We start from the raw sequence: 15,332 nt of genomic DNA, 5'->3' as shown, positions 1-15,332 counted from the left end.
CAACTACTCATATTATCAAGAAGGTAGTTCTATTTAGGATCTCCAAGATATACCGTTAAGTGAAAAAAACACAAAACAGTGTATAGACTACAACTGTGTAAGTGAAAAGCAACAAAAAAGGGACACATACACATCTATAGTAAATACATTTGCTATATAGAACCCAAAACATCTCTGGACGAATTTACAACGAACTGATAACTACAGCTACTGGATAGATGAAAAAGGATTAGAGAATAGCCATAGGAAAGAGATGGATCACTGTATATCCCCTTGTACTTTGTACTTTTTTTTTCTTTTTTGGTAATTTGTTTATAAATAAATGAATGAATAAATGCATAAAAATAAAATAACTTATAAAAGTAATGCTACTAAGTAGTGTTATGAACATAGGCACAGAACTAGAAATGACTACTCTGGGCACAAAACTGCTGTAAAAAACATAGTTGCAAATAAGCATCGTGGGTAGAAAATGTGGGTGAAAAAAAAACTCCCTCATACTATCAACTATAATTTGAGTACATAAAACACATGAGGGAGGCACCTTGCTACACACTTGGGATGTGGTGTGCGTGGATAAAATCTACCAAGAGGGAATTCCCTGGTGGTCCCGTGGTTAGGACTCCACGCTTCCCCTGCAGGGGGCACGGGTTCAATCCCTGGTCGGGGAACTAAGATCCCACAAGCCTTGCGGCGCAACCTAATTGACTAATTTTTTAAAAATCTACCAAGAAATATTCTGCCAAATCCTATGATTATCTGGCAGAGTTAAAGGCTGAAATCATTAGGTTACTAAAATAGAAACATACCAAAGTCCCAGTTTGATAATCAATTTTGAACAAAGCTAGATATGTCAAGTTCAGAACCACAGAATAATGTCACCACTTACTAATTGATGGAAGATTTTCCTATTTCAGACTTTTCTGGCTATGCAAACTTATAATTTTACCTCTCTCCCAAAGACGATGAACCAAAAAACTCTCCCAAGTTACACTATGAAATGTTCGGGGGTTTGTTTTTTGTTTGTTTTTTTTGTAAAGGTGGAGAAAAGAACACTAAACTGATACTCAGGTGACCTGGATTCTTCCACTAACTGTGTGATTATGAACAAATTTAATCTCCTGAATCCTGTTTCTTTAAGGGTCTAGATCTGATGACTTCCAGAAGTAAAATAATTCTAAAATTTCAAAATTATACAGGGAGTAAGCAACGATTTTCCAGTTTCTTTCAGCTCATTTTAAAACTTGGCTTAACAACTAAATTGAATGTAAAAGCATTTAACAAAATACATAATCATTACCAAAGGAAGAATCCTAAAGAGATAGTCTTGAATATTTCAAATTTGTCAACAGCAAGATGAAACTGACAAACTTAAGGCTCTGAGTGCCTCTTGATTTTGGAACAGTGGTTCTCAGTTTCTGGTTTTATTACCCACACTGGCCTAAAAGCCTAACTAGTTCCTCAGTCTTTGGCATTTGTGTCTTTACCCTATGACACATACTATCTTAGTTTGGTATTTCCCTCCAAACAAGTCAGTCTGGATTTCAAAAATACAGTCAGTGATTATTAAAGATATAATCAGTGAGATTTACCAAATACCTAAAAGTTAAAAAAAATTTAACCAATGAAACATGTATCTATTATTTTTTTTTTTAAGCAAAGGCTTTTTTTTTAAAAACATTTTATTTATTTTATTTTTTGGCTGCACCATGTGTTAGTTGTGGCACGCAGGATCTTTGTTGAGGCGTGCGAGATCTTTCGTTGCTTCGCGCAGGCTTTCTCTAGTTGTGGCGAGTGGGGGTTACTCTTTGTTGTGGTGCGTGGGCTTCTCATTGCAGTGGCTTCTCTTGTTGCAGAGCACGGGCTCTAGGCACGTGGGCTTCAGTAGTTGTGGCACGCGGGCTCGCTAGTTGTGGCGCACGAGCTCAGTTGCTCCGCAGCATGTGGGATCTTCCCAGACCAGGGATCGAACCCGTGTCCCCTGCATTGGCAGGCGGATTCTTAACCACTGCGCCACCAGGGAAGTCCCCTGGAATGATTTCTTGGATATATTGTTAGGAAAAAACAAGGTTCCCACACACATAAATGGGACTAGATCAATCTTAAAAACTTTCGTGCAGTAAAGGACACAATCAACAGAGTGAAAAGGCAACCTACAGAATGGGAGAAAATATTTGCAAATCTGATAAGGATTTATCAGATTTATCAGATTTTATCAGAATACATAAAGAACTCCTACAACTCAGCAACAAAAAAAATCAAATAACTCACTTAAAATTTGGGCAAAGGGCTTGAAGAGACATTTCTCCAAAGACGATATACAAATGGCCAACAAGCATATGAAAAAGATGCTCAACATCATCAATCATCAGAGAAATGCAAATTGAAACCACAATGAAGTACTGTAACTTTTGAACACAGTTCTCTGTTCATTTTTAGTAGAATACATTCTAAGGAAAAAAAGGACTGAAAAATCAACTGCACTCAGCAGGATGTAAACTGAATCTACTTTCTTTGTAGCAAATCCCAATAATAACGTTATAATATAAACTGATGATTTTTGAAAACATGTTTCCTAGCTCTGTCCACTGAAAGGAGCCTAGAAGCAAAAACACTCTAGTAACAGCATATATACTACCTAGCACACAAATTTTAATTTATAAATATCATTTTCCATCAAAAGAAAGCAGGGCTTTTTGGAGAAATAGAAAAATATAAAAAACAAGAAGAAAGGAAAATACAAGAAAGACCTGGGTTATTCTGTTTTGCAAAAACCAAGAAAGCCCTCAGAGATTAATCAGGCTCAGTCAAAAAGGACATAAGAGGGAATTCCCTGGCGGTCCAATGTTTAGGACTCTGCACTTCTACTGCAGGGGCCATGGGTTTGTTCCGTGGTAGGGGAACTAAGATTCCTGGAAGCCGCATGGCACAGCCCAAAAAAAAAAAAAAAGGGACACAAGAACCAGCTCGAAGAGGGACTCACACTGGCCAAATCTGGAACAACTTAAGCATCAAAAACAATAACAGGGGCTTCCCCGGTGGCGCAGTGGTTAAGAATCCATCTGCCGATGCAGGGGACACGGGTTCCAGCCCTGGTCCAGGAAGATCCCACATGCTGTGGAGCAACTGAGCCCGTGCGCCACAACTACGGAGCCTGCACTCTAGAGCCCAAGAGCCACAACTACTGAGCCCACGCGCCAGAACTACTGAAGCCCGCACACCTAGAACCCGTGCTCCACAACAAGAGAAGCCCCCGCAATGAGAAGCCCGTGCACTGCAACGAAGAGTAGCCCCCGCTCACCGCAACTAGAGAAAGCCCACGTGCAGCAACGAAGACCCAACGCAGCCAAAATTAAAATTTTTTTAAAAAACAGTAACAACTACAACATACCAAAAAACAGTATTAGTAATTCTCCAAAAACGAAAACAAAACTAATAGACTATACTCTAAAAAAAAGTCAGTCATTAAAGAAAAAAAGACCACAGAACTGGTCTTGATTAAAAACTAAAGAAATATGACAATCAAATACAATGTTCAATTTTAGGTTGGATCCTAAATGACAGGGGGGAAAAAACTCTGTAAGGGATGTTATTGAGACAACTAGAGAAACTGGAATATGAAATTTGAATATCAAATATTGTATCAATGTTAAATGTGTAGAATTTGTTAATACTGTGGGTATTTAAGAGAATGGTGTTCTTAGGGGAAAGATGCATGGTGTCTGTGAAGGACTCCAGACGGTTCAGAAAAAATACATGGGCTGGCGGGAATTCCCAGGTAGCCCAGTGGTTAGGACTAGGTGCTTTCACTGCCGTGGCCTGGGTTCAATCCCTGGTTGGGGAACTAAGATCCCACAAGCTGCTCAGAACAGCCAAAAACACCAAAAACATGGGATGGGGAGAAAGATGGGATGGAGGGAAGGAGGAATAAAGCAAATGTCACAAAAAGTTAACAACTGGTGAACAGGGATGAAAAAGTATATGAGAGTTCTTTGTACTAGTATTCCAACTCTTCTGTTAAGTTCGTATTTATTTCAAAATTTAAAAGTTTAAGCAGAGGGACTTCCCTGGTGGCGCAGTGGATAAGACTCCACGCTCCCAATGCAGGGGGCCTGGGTTCAATCCCTGGTCAGGGAACTAGATCCCACATGCATGCCACAACTAAGAGTTCGCGTGCCGCTACTAAGGAGCCCCCGTGCTGCAATTAAGGAGTTGGTGAGCGGCAACTAAGAAGCCCTCCTGCCGCAACTAAGACCCAGTGCAACCAAATAAATAAATAAAAATTTTTTTGAAAGTTTAAAACATGAAAGAGGGGGAATCTCTTTTTTTTTTTTTTTTACAAAAAACAGCTAATGTAAAGAAATAACAAAGCCATGAGGAGAATTTTTGTAGAAAGTTCACTCATTTAATTTTTATAACCCCCAATTAAGTAAATGACTAGGCCAACAATCATCAACCACCAGATGACGGGGAAAATGTACCTTTTCAATGAAGAAACCTGATGGACACCACACTAACCAAGTAAACAGCAGAGTAAACAATGGGGCAAACTAACATCTGGTAATCCTCACCACCTTATTGATCATAGAAACAGGAGAACCAGACATTCTGTCCTTCCTGATGTAATACAATGTAAATTACATATCATCATCTATGAAGTATTTTTGCCAAAAATATCTGACCCAAATTTAATCAAACCTCTCTAGATCTAACGTCCAATTTATAGGAAATTTTTAAAATAGAGAAATAAGTTAAATGACATTTTAATCATTTAATCAGAAAATCCCAAATGTGGAACATTCTTTAAAAAGTCCATGCCAGAGACTTAATGCTAACTGTCTTCAGCATAATAATGGTTATTGTTTTTATACAGTCTTAGCAGGAGACTAGTTTGCAATAAAAATACATAAAGTGTAGAAAAATGGCATTATTTTAAAGAGATCCATCCTGAGGTATTCAGGGGACAAACAGCATGATATCTGCGTTTAATTTCAATTGGTTGTTGAGGGGAGAGGTATACTGAGAACTAAAGCAAAATGGTTAAATGTTAGTAACAAATAAATCTAAATGAAAGGCAACAGGTGTTCACTGTGTTACTCTTTCAACTTTTCTGGATGTTTGCAGTTTCTCCTAACATAAAAAGATAGGAAAAAAGTTACCAGATTATCCCACATACAAATAAAGGGAAATTGCTCCTTAAAAGTATCTTACTAAGTGGGACAGTAAATAGAGCAAGTGCCTATAACAAAGTCAGCCTTCAAGCACAGTTAGGCATTTGTCAACCCACCCAAGGATCTGTTCAAAACCGTTAAGGCATAGTGGCCGGTACTACACAAAGTAACAGAAGGCAGTCACACAGACCTTAGGTTAACCGGAGAGACAGCTGTAAATAAATAAATACTCACTGAAGACCACATTAATGGGAAGAGATTTAGTTGGATGTTGAGGAATGGACAAGATATGCATAGTCTGAAAGAGGTCACCAGTAAGGGCCAAGGAGCAGAATAATAAACCAGGTCTGTGTGAAATATGGATCCCAGCAGAGTCAGGAAGAGAATTTCTGTAGAAAAATCAATCATTCCTCCATTTCTATAATGCTTAGGCTTCATGAATACAAAAAAAATATAAAGCTCTGAAGCATCTGCCTTCAAAGAGCTGACAAAGTAATGGAAAAGATACTGCTTCAATCAAAATACATTAAATAGAGATATACACAAAATTCTTTAACAACACAGGGAAAGGAGTAATTAGTTTACCAGAGGAATGAGATTATCAGTAAGTTTTCAACAAAGATATTTGAGTTAGTTTTTAAACAGTGAAAATGGGGAAGGTAGGAATGGGCAAGATGGATGAAGGGGAGTCAAAAGGTACAAACTTCCAATTCTAAAATAAATAAGTTATAAGGATGTAACATATGACATCGTGACCACAATTAGTAACACTATACTGCATATTTAAAAGTTTCTGAGTAGATCTTAAAAGTTCTCATCACAAGAAAACAAAATTGTAACTATGTATGGTGATGGACTTATTGCGATGATCATTTTGCAATATACACTAATAGCTAATCATTATGTTGTACACCTGAAACTAATACCTCAATTAAAAAAAAAGTGACCTCATCAATTAAAGTCACAAAGAAAAATGCCAAAAATTACTGAATGCATACTGTGTACTAGACACTTTTTTACCTTTGAAATAAGTACTATAATTAACATTTTTATATGTAAGAAAACTGAAGTTCAGAAAGTGTAAATGACCAAATGTAGAAAAGCTAGTTAGTGGTGAGCCTGGCATTCAAACCTAGGTTTGTCTACTGCTAAAACCGTGGCCTTTACAATACTACCCAGCTCTGGGAATTTACAAGCACTCAAGTTATGAACATAAGGTACAATACAAACATTATAAAGTCAGTCACTACCAGAAAATACTAAAATGTTCTAGGGCCAGAAAGGATGAGAGTAATGTAAAGATTTTCCAATACTATACATACTTAAGAGTCTCAGAAAAACTTCCACTATTCCAAAAGAAAAAGTTTCAGCACAAGCAAAAGTTTCAACATAAATAAAATCCTGGAATAATGTTTGGCAGAAAACTAGGACAATCTGGAATGTTAAACAACAAATCTGGAATGCTTAAACAACTGGTAAGTTTATGACATTTAATTAAACATACTTTGATAATGAAGATTTCTAATCTGCAGGCTCTAGCTAATTAATACTACTTTATCTAAAAGTCCTTTTTTTTTTTTTTTTGCTAAGCAAACTCAAAAGGATTACATAAATAGATTGTTAAGTGAAAAGCTTTCACTGATAACTTTGTCAATATATTTGTTACACTTAAAAAGCTTTACCTTACCTTACCTTCTTCTTTCTTATTCTGAAATATGAAACAGTTCGAACTTCAGCAATAATCAAATAGCACGTTTTTCCCAAAGTAGTGTGAAAAATATACAGACTTATTACTTAGCAAAGAGAGCTTTGAATAAGCACCTCAAATGGTTACTAAAAGTATAATTAAAGCCTTAGGTCGGGGTAAAACTGTGATGGCAAAATCTGTCGTTTTAGTATTTTTCACCAACCTAAGAATGCAGGTTAAGCCATCAACTTCAGGGATAAGTATTTATTTTGTTCCTAAAGCACTGTGATGTAAGGCCAACTTTCTACGAAAATTCTTCCCCCATATACACAAAGATAAAAATTTTCCCTAAACTTCAAGAAAAAAGGCCAAATACGGAACTAGACGCCTCAACACAAACTCAAACCGATACAGTATTTTGCCGCCTTCTAGGCAAGGAGACCAATTAAGAAGTGCAAAGGTATCTTATGGTTATAAAAGATAGGCGTCAAAAGCAATTAAAATTAGGAACAGAAAAATGCCATCAGGGGAAGAATTAACATGTTTCCTTTTAACTAACAGTCTCTAAAAGTTTTGTTTAAACAGATCTACCACTGCATCACGTTCACAGGCAAAAAATGCTGCGTGTACTCAATCTCCAGAGTGTACTTGAAAGTCAACTCAGTGCTCCCAAGAGGTATTCCTTTTAACACAGGCTTTTTGTTCATACTCGTCTTCGAAAGTTCCCGAACAGTCAACTTCATGTCATCTGTGTGGAAATTACTTCAAAACATTCTTGACAGGCTTTCTACAAATAATCCGTGCTTTTCTGACTTGATTTAAACAGGTCCAATTACGGAATTCCCTATCGACCCGCCTCCTTCGCCTTTCTCCGGAAGGACCACCAACCGCTAGGGTTTACAACCAAGTAACCACAGTTTTTTCCTTTCGGTAAAAAAAAGAGAATGCCTTCTAAGAACCTAAATATCTAGTTGCCAGAAGTCTTAAAATCGGAGACGTGCATGGAGTTCTTAAGAGACACTTGCAGGGACCATGATCTAAACCAAACAAAATACTAATGTAGCTATTCCAAAGGAGCAGGGGATTTTTGCCTGTCAAGCTGTGGACTTAATCCCTGTTAAAATACCGACTTCCAGCCACGATAATAACGAGGCTATACCTTCCGCCGTCTTACAGGTTTCGCATTAACTAACTTCCCATGACCCCTTCACCCAACCACTCAAAACCACACTCCATTCCACTCTCGGCCCAACCCCTTCCACTCCCGCCCCAAATTCCAGTTTTAACGCGCTTCCCTCCTCCAAACTTCCCAGTTTTCTCCGTGGCCTACCCTACCTACGTCTTCTCGTCGCCACCGGTCCCCAGCCAGGGCATTAGTCCTACCAGGCCCGCCTTTCCCCGTCTGCCTCAAGCCTCTAGCCCCGTCCCCTAAGGCCCGAACCCGCCTCAAAGAGCCCTCTGGAGATCGATCCTCCCAGCTCTTCCAACCCATCCCCAGGCACCCCCCCAGGCCCCCAAAGCACGCAACGGCCGAGCTTGAAAATGGCGGAGAGTGCCGCCGCCTGCTGCAGGCGAGCGGTCCCGTGCCGCCGCCGCACTCACCCTGTGGCGCTGAGCAGAGCTCCTAATGACTAGCGAGCGAAATGTTCGTCTTCACAGTCAGGAATGTCTCTCCTGTCTGGCCTCCTCCCTCCCCTCTCAATCCCACTCCTCCAAAAGAGCAGCCGCCATCTTCCCCTATGAGCCACCGAGCGCACGCCCGTGCGTCATCACGCACCGGCGTACGCTACTACGTCACGCGCTCCGGAGCCGCCGGGCTCCCTAGGGCTCAATCTGCGCCTGTGCGTAGGTGAGAGGCGGGGCCTGACGGGAACCCCACGCGGCTTCGCTGAGCGACTCCTTTGTTCCAGCTGAGACGAGGTCGGCGCCGCCGCCGGAGGAGGGACCGGGATAGGGAGGTGCTGCCGTACTCTTCACATTGTGGGTTAACCTTGATGCTCTCAGAAGTACCCTGTTTTCGAAAATTTGAATGAGAAATTTGTTCGGGGACGGTGCTGCAGTTGCTAACTCTGTTTATTCATCCGTAGAATTGGGGGTCCGGCCTGACAGTATCTTAAGAATTTGAAGGAAAGCGCCGAGCTGAGTCAAGCTCACAGAGTTCGCGCGTTCCCAGTGCCTCTGAGTTATCGCCTTTCCTCACTGAGAGTGGAGACCAAGTTATAAAAACTGAGCCCTAGGGTACGACCACTTTGGTAAACTGTTTCCAGTACTAAAACTAAGCATACCCTCCCCTTGAGACTCAGCAGTTCCCTTCCAAGAGGACTGAGTGCATGCGTCCACCAAAGGCTTGCACGGGAATGTTCATAGCAGCTTTTTTTGTAATAACCAAACACTGGTAACCCCAATGGCCATCAGCAGTTGTACTGGTAAATAAATTGTGGTGTGGTCATGCAGTGGGCTACTACGTAGCGACAGGAAATTCAGGCATACCTCGGAGGTACTGCGTGTTCAGTTCCAGAGCACCGTAATAAAGCCAATATTGCAGTAAAGTGAGTCACACGATTTTTTTTTGATTTCTCAGTGCATATAAGTTTATGTTTGCACTGTACTGTAGTCTGTTAAGTGTGCAATAGCACTAAGTCTAAAAGAAATACATACCTTAATTTCAAAATGCTTTATTGCTGAAATATGCTAACCATCATCTGACAATGCAGGGTTGCCACGAACCTTAAATTTGTAGGAAAAAAATGCAATATCTGTGAAGCGCAATACAACAAGGTATGCCTGTAATTACTGATAAATGCAACAAACCGGATGAATATCACAGATACTGTTAAATCAGGCACAAAAGAGGACACGGATGATTCCACTTATATGAAGTTCAGAATACAACTTCAAAACAAGTTGTCTTCTAACTTTAGGAAAGTAATTTGGCAGTATGAATCAAGAATCTTAAAATATTTATTACTTTTGCCCCTAATTCCTCTTCTAAGAATCTATTCTAAGGATAGTCTCAGAAGTGTGAAAAATATATATATACAAAACTTCATTTAAGTATTATTGATGACAGGAAAAAAAAAAGGAAGCAACTTAAATGTCCGATAGCAGGGAATGGCTAAATAATGGCAGAGTATCTGTACATTACAGAGTATCTATACAAAGTTTTTATGATGATACCAGAAATGCTTATTATCTGATTTTAGTGGAACATGAATATGATGAACTTTAAGTATGTGTATGTAATAATAACCTAAGGAAATAATATGGTGGGATTAAGGATGACTATTTTCTTCAAATACATGTGTTCTGTTTTTGTAATCACTGAGGGGAAAGGGTGTGTTTTTTTAAAGCAGTAACAGGTTACTGACATGGTATGTTAAATTATTATTAAATGCATCTCTATTTGTTAACAATTACAGTTTACAAATTCCTGTTGATTGATTAACATCATACGTCATTTAGGAATTCTTTCTCTTTCCGTTTTTTTGGACTAGACTTGGAAGTTCACTGGGCATTATTAACAAATATCAGAACCCCACACCTCCCCAGGTGCCAAGAGTTTAATCTTCATTCCTTCAATTTCAGGAAGGCAGGGATTATCACAAACTTGGAAGCAACAAGCAAAGATTTAGGAAAGGAAGGATTTTATTCCAGGGTAGTGGTAAAAAACAAAATTCGACTGAGTAAATTTTAAAGATCTTATTGGCTTTATTCAATGATTCATGAATCAGGCAGCATCCAATCTAACAGATGGAAAGGAGCTCCAAGGAGAGTATAGGCAGAAGGGTGCGGGAACAAGGAAGTTCTACTAGCAAAAAGTAGGGCTTTAAGGGCTGGTGTTATCAGGCAGGTTACTTAACTAGAGCTGATTACGTGATTCCTGATTGACTGGTTTAAGATTGCATTTCTGGGAGAGCCGAAACTGTAATTAAGTCTCAGTTTGATGAGGTGGGGCTTAGCATAAGTGACTCCTTTTGGGGCCTGTTGTCTTGTTTTTATCAATTTCCCCCACACACTTTTTTTTTTTCTTTTTCTTGGCCATGCCATGTGACTTATAAATATATGTATGTAATGAGAAATAACCTCTTAATTCCCTGACCAGAGATCAAACCCATGCCCCCTGCACTGGGAGCACAGAGTCTTAACGCCTGGACCTCCTGGACCTCTCTGTGGTGTTTACAGGTCGCTACATTGGGTTCACGTTCTTTAAGTCAGTCATTCTCTTTGTTCCTTTTCTGATGTTCTAGTTTTAGGTAGATCTTTTGCTCGCTGGTTAGTGATTGCAAACATGCATTTGAAGGTTTTGAGAGAATACCAAGCCCCAGGAAGACTACTATGATTATCATAAGCAGGATAATTCCCAATATCTGGCATGTACTTTGGAGCCATGGTCCCCAAGACCCAAATCAATCAGAATCAAATAAGTCAGAGAAAGACCCCATTGAAGGAGTCACTCTCTTAAGACAACTGGCTTGTTCACTAATCTTATGTAGCTGAGTCTCAACTTCTTCAGAAGTGTCAATCCAAGTGCAACAAGTGGTGTTAGCCATAGCACAAACACCTCCTTGCTCAGTTAAAAGATATCCAAGGGTTATTCTATTATCAAAAACAACTTCAGCCAGAGAGTCTAGGGATTTTTGTTGGGCAGCTATTGCTTTAGCAGCAGATTCTACAGTACAAGAGTTAAGGAGGGGCTTCCCTGGTGGCGCAGTGGTTGGGAATCTGCCTGCCAATGCAAGGAACACAGGTTCGAGCCCTGGCCCGGGAAGATCCCACATGCCGCGGAGCGACTAAACCCGTGTGCCGCAACTGCTGAGCCTGAGCTCTAGAACCTGCAAGCCACAACTACTGAGCCCACGTGCCACAACTGCTGAAGCCTATTGCACCTGGAGCCTGTGCTCCGCAACAAGGAGTGGCCCCCGCTCACTGCAACTGGAGAAAAGCCCGTGCAAAGCAACGAAGACCCAAAAATAAATTAAATAAATAAATAAATAAACAAAAAAACCCTCCCCCAAAAAAAAGAGTTAAGGAAAGGTTCCTGATCACAGCCTCATTTGCACTTACTCCTAATCAAGGGAGTAGGGACCTGACAGAGGAAGTGGATTTTGGATCATAAATGCCTCCTGGTAATTCCCATTTGGGTCTGTGGCTCAAGACTGAAAAGGTGATAGCCATGGAGCTCAGTAAAATGTAAGGGTCTGTAAACTACACAGGCAGTTCTCTTAATCCATTCTGATGATCTCTGTCTTGTAATTGATGTTTTAAGGCCATCCATATTTAAAGTGATTATTGAGATAGTTGGATTAACATATACCATATTTGTAAACTATTTTCTATCCTTTGACCCTGTTCTCTCTTTTTTTTGTCTTCCACTCTTTTAAACTATTCTTTGCCTCTCTGGTTTTAATCAAAATGTGATTCCATTTTTTCTCTTAGCATATCAGTAGTACTTCTTTTAAAATTTTTTAAATGGTTTCCCTAGAATTAACAATCTAAATTTACAACTAGGGCTTCCCTGGTGGCGCAGTGGTTGGAAGTCTGCCTGCCAATGCAGGGGACACGGGTACGAGCCCTGGTCTGGGAGGATCCCACATGCCGCGGAGCAACTAGGCCCATGAGCCACAATTACTGAGCCTGCGTGTCTGGAGCCTGTGCTCCGCAACGGGAGAGGCTGCGATAGTGAGAGGCCTGCGCACCGCGATGAAGAGTGGCCCCCACTTGCCGCAACTAGAGAAAGCCCTTGCACAGAAACAAAGACCCAACACAGCCATAAATAAATAAATTTACAACTAACCTAAATTCACTTTTAAATAACACTGTATTTCTTTCTTTCTTTCTTTTTTAATATTTATTTATTTATTTGGCTGTGCTGGGTCTTAGCTGCGGCAGGCGGGATCTTCATTGCCGCGTGCGGGATCTTTGGATCTTTAGTTTCAGCATGCAGGAACACCAGTTGTGTCATGCAGGATCCAGTTCCCTGACTAGGGATTGAACCCAGGCCCCCTGCATTGGGAGCGTGGAGCCTTAGCCAGTGGACCACCAGGGAAGTTCCAACACTGTATTTCTTCATGGTTATGTAGGTATCTTATAACAGAGTTTTCCCAGTTCCTCCCTTCTATCCCTTATAAAATTTCTCTCATACATTTCACTTATCCATAAACTATTATCACCAAATGTATTTTTGCAATTATTAATTTGAACACAGTGAATCTTTTAGATAAATTAAGAATAAGAAAAGTAAAAACTAAAAAATATTTTATTTTGGGACTTCCCTGGCGGTCCATTGGTTAGGACTCCACACTTCCACTGCAGGGGGCATGGATTCAATCCCTGGTCGGGGAACTAAGATCCCACATAGCCACAGGGCGCTGCCAAAAAAAAAATTTTTTTATTTTACCTTCATTTATACCTTCTCTAACACTCTTCCTTTCTTTATGTAGCCCCAGGTTCCTGACCTACATCATTTTCTTTCTCAGAAGAACTTCCTTTAACATTTCTTGCAAGGCAGGTCTACTGGAGACAAATTCAGTTTCTATTTATCTTAGAGTCTGTATTTCATCATCACTTTTGAAAGAAAAATTTGATAGATACAGAATTCTAGGTTGGTGGGACTTCACTGGTGGCGCAGTGGTTAAGAATCCGCCTGCCAATGCAGGGGACACGGGTTCGAGCCCTAGTCTGGGAAGATCCCACATGCCACGGAGCAACTAAGCCCATGTGCCACAACTACTGAGCCTGTGCTCTAGAGCCCGCAAGCCACAACTACTGAGCCTATGTGCCACAACTACTGAAGCCCGCACGCCTAGAGCCCATGCTCCGCAACAAAGACAAGCCACCGCAATGAGTAGCCCATGCACCACATGAAAAGTAGCTCCCGCTCGCCGCAACTAGAGAAAGCCCACGGGCAGCAACGAAAACCCAATGCAGCCAAAAATAAATAAATAAATAAATTTATTAAAAGAATTCTAGGTTGATGGGGTGTTTTTTTTTCTTTCAACACTTTAAATATTTCACTCCACTCTCTGCTTGCTTGCATGGTTTCTGAAGAGAAATTCAATATATTTCTTATACTAGTTTCTCTACACGTAAGATTTTTTCCTTCTGCCTTCTTTCAGGGTTTTCTTTTTGTCTTTGATTTTCTTAAGTTTGAATACGATATACAAAGGTATTGATCACTTGGTGTTTATTCTGCTTGGTGTTCTCTGGGATTCCTGTGGTTTGAGGTATGTTAAATAAAAGTTTCCAGCCGTTATCAAGTATTTCTTTTCTTTCTTTCTTTCCTTCTTTATTGTTTTATTTCTTTCTTCTTGTATCCCCTTTACACAGATGTTACCCCTTTTATAATTGTCCCACAGTTCCTGGATATTCTTTTCTACCTTATTCAGTCTTTTCTCTCTCTCACTCTCTTTTTTTTTTAGTTTGAAAAGTTTCTATTGATATATCTTCAAGCTCACTGATTCTTTCCTCAGTCATATCTAGCCTATTCATGAGTTCATCAAAACATTCTCCATTTCTGTTAGTGTTTTTTATTTCTACCGTTTCCTCTTAGAATTTCCATCTCCTTGCTTACACTGCCCATCATGTTCTTACATGTTGTTCAATTTTCCGTTGGAGCTCTTAGCATATGAATTACACTCATTTTATTATTTACTTTTAATTTATTTATTTACTTATTTTTGGCTGTGTTGGGTCTTTGTTGCTGCACGTGGGCTTTGTCTAGTTGCAGTGAGCGGGGGCTACTCTTTGTTGTGGTGCGCAGGCTTCTCATTGTGGTGGCTTCTCTTGTTGCAGAGCTCGGGCTCTAGGCATGCAGGCTTCAGTAGTTGTGGCTCGTGGGCTCTAGAGCACAGGCTCAGTAGTTGTGGTGCCCGGGCTTAGTTGCCCCGCAGCATGTGGGATCTTCCTGGACCAGGGCTGGAACCCGTGTCCCCTGCATTGGCAGGCAGATTCTTAACCACTGTGTCACCAGGGAAGCTCAAATTACACTTACTTTAAATTTCCAGTCTAATATTTCGGAATCTCTGTCATATTCCAGTCTGCTTCTGATGCTTGCTCTGTCCCTTCAAATTGTGGGGGGAGAAGGTGGTTGCCTTTTAGTATGCCTTGTAATTTTTGGTTGAAAGCTGGACATGATTAGTGTATTGGGTAAAAAATACACCAAACTGAGGTAAATAGGGCTTTAATGTAAGTTTTTTATGTCCTAGGAGTTAAACCATGTTTACTCTTTGCTGCTAGTCATAGGTGTCAGAAGCAATCATTTTCTCTGGGGTGCTTTGTTTTTTGCAGGTTTTTGTTGTTGTTGTTGTTTATTTTGTCTTCCCTGTTCTTTTTGTGATGATAGTTTGCCCCGTGACCTCATCTCTATGATGGATTTAGGAAGAATTGTTGATTTTCAGTCTGTTCAGCTTCTCTTCTTCTTGTGATGACAGGCGTAATGATCTCTAGTCTCCATACATATTGGACCACAAACTGGA

General features: G+C 40.2%; 1 protein-coding gene across 5 annotated transcripts in view; it reads right to left on the bottom strand.

The window, feature by feature from the left end:
• The window catches only part of WDR33 (WD repeat domain 33), a 99,381-nt gene extending 90,760 nt beyond the window's left edge, over nucleotides 1–8,621 (bottom strand). For all 5 annotated transcript variants that reach the window (XM_061183012.1, XM_061183013.1, XM_061183014.1 and 2 more), the window contains exon 1: nucleotides 8,461–8,621. The gene's annotated coding sequence lies outside the window, so the exon portion shown is untranslated. The remainder of the gene's footprint in view (nucleotides 1–8,460) is intronic.
• Nucleotides 8,622–15,332: the final 6,711 nt, after the last annotated feature.

This window comes from Eubalaena glacialis, chromosome 1, assembly GCF_028564815.1.
Source record: "Eubalaena glacialis isolate mEubGla1 chromosome 1, mEubGla1.1.hap2.+ XY, whole genome shotgun sequence".
NCBI classification, from domain to species: domain Eukaryota; kingdom Metazoa; phylum Chordata; class Mammalia; order Artiodactyla; family Balaenidae; genus Eubalaena; species Eubalaena glacialis.
The sequence above is the reverse complement of the archived record's forward strand: the minus strand, read 5'-3'. Positions and strand labels throughout refer to the sequence as shown.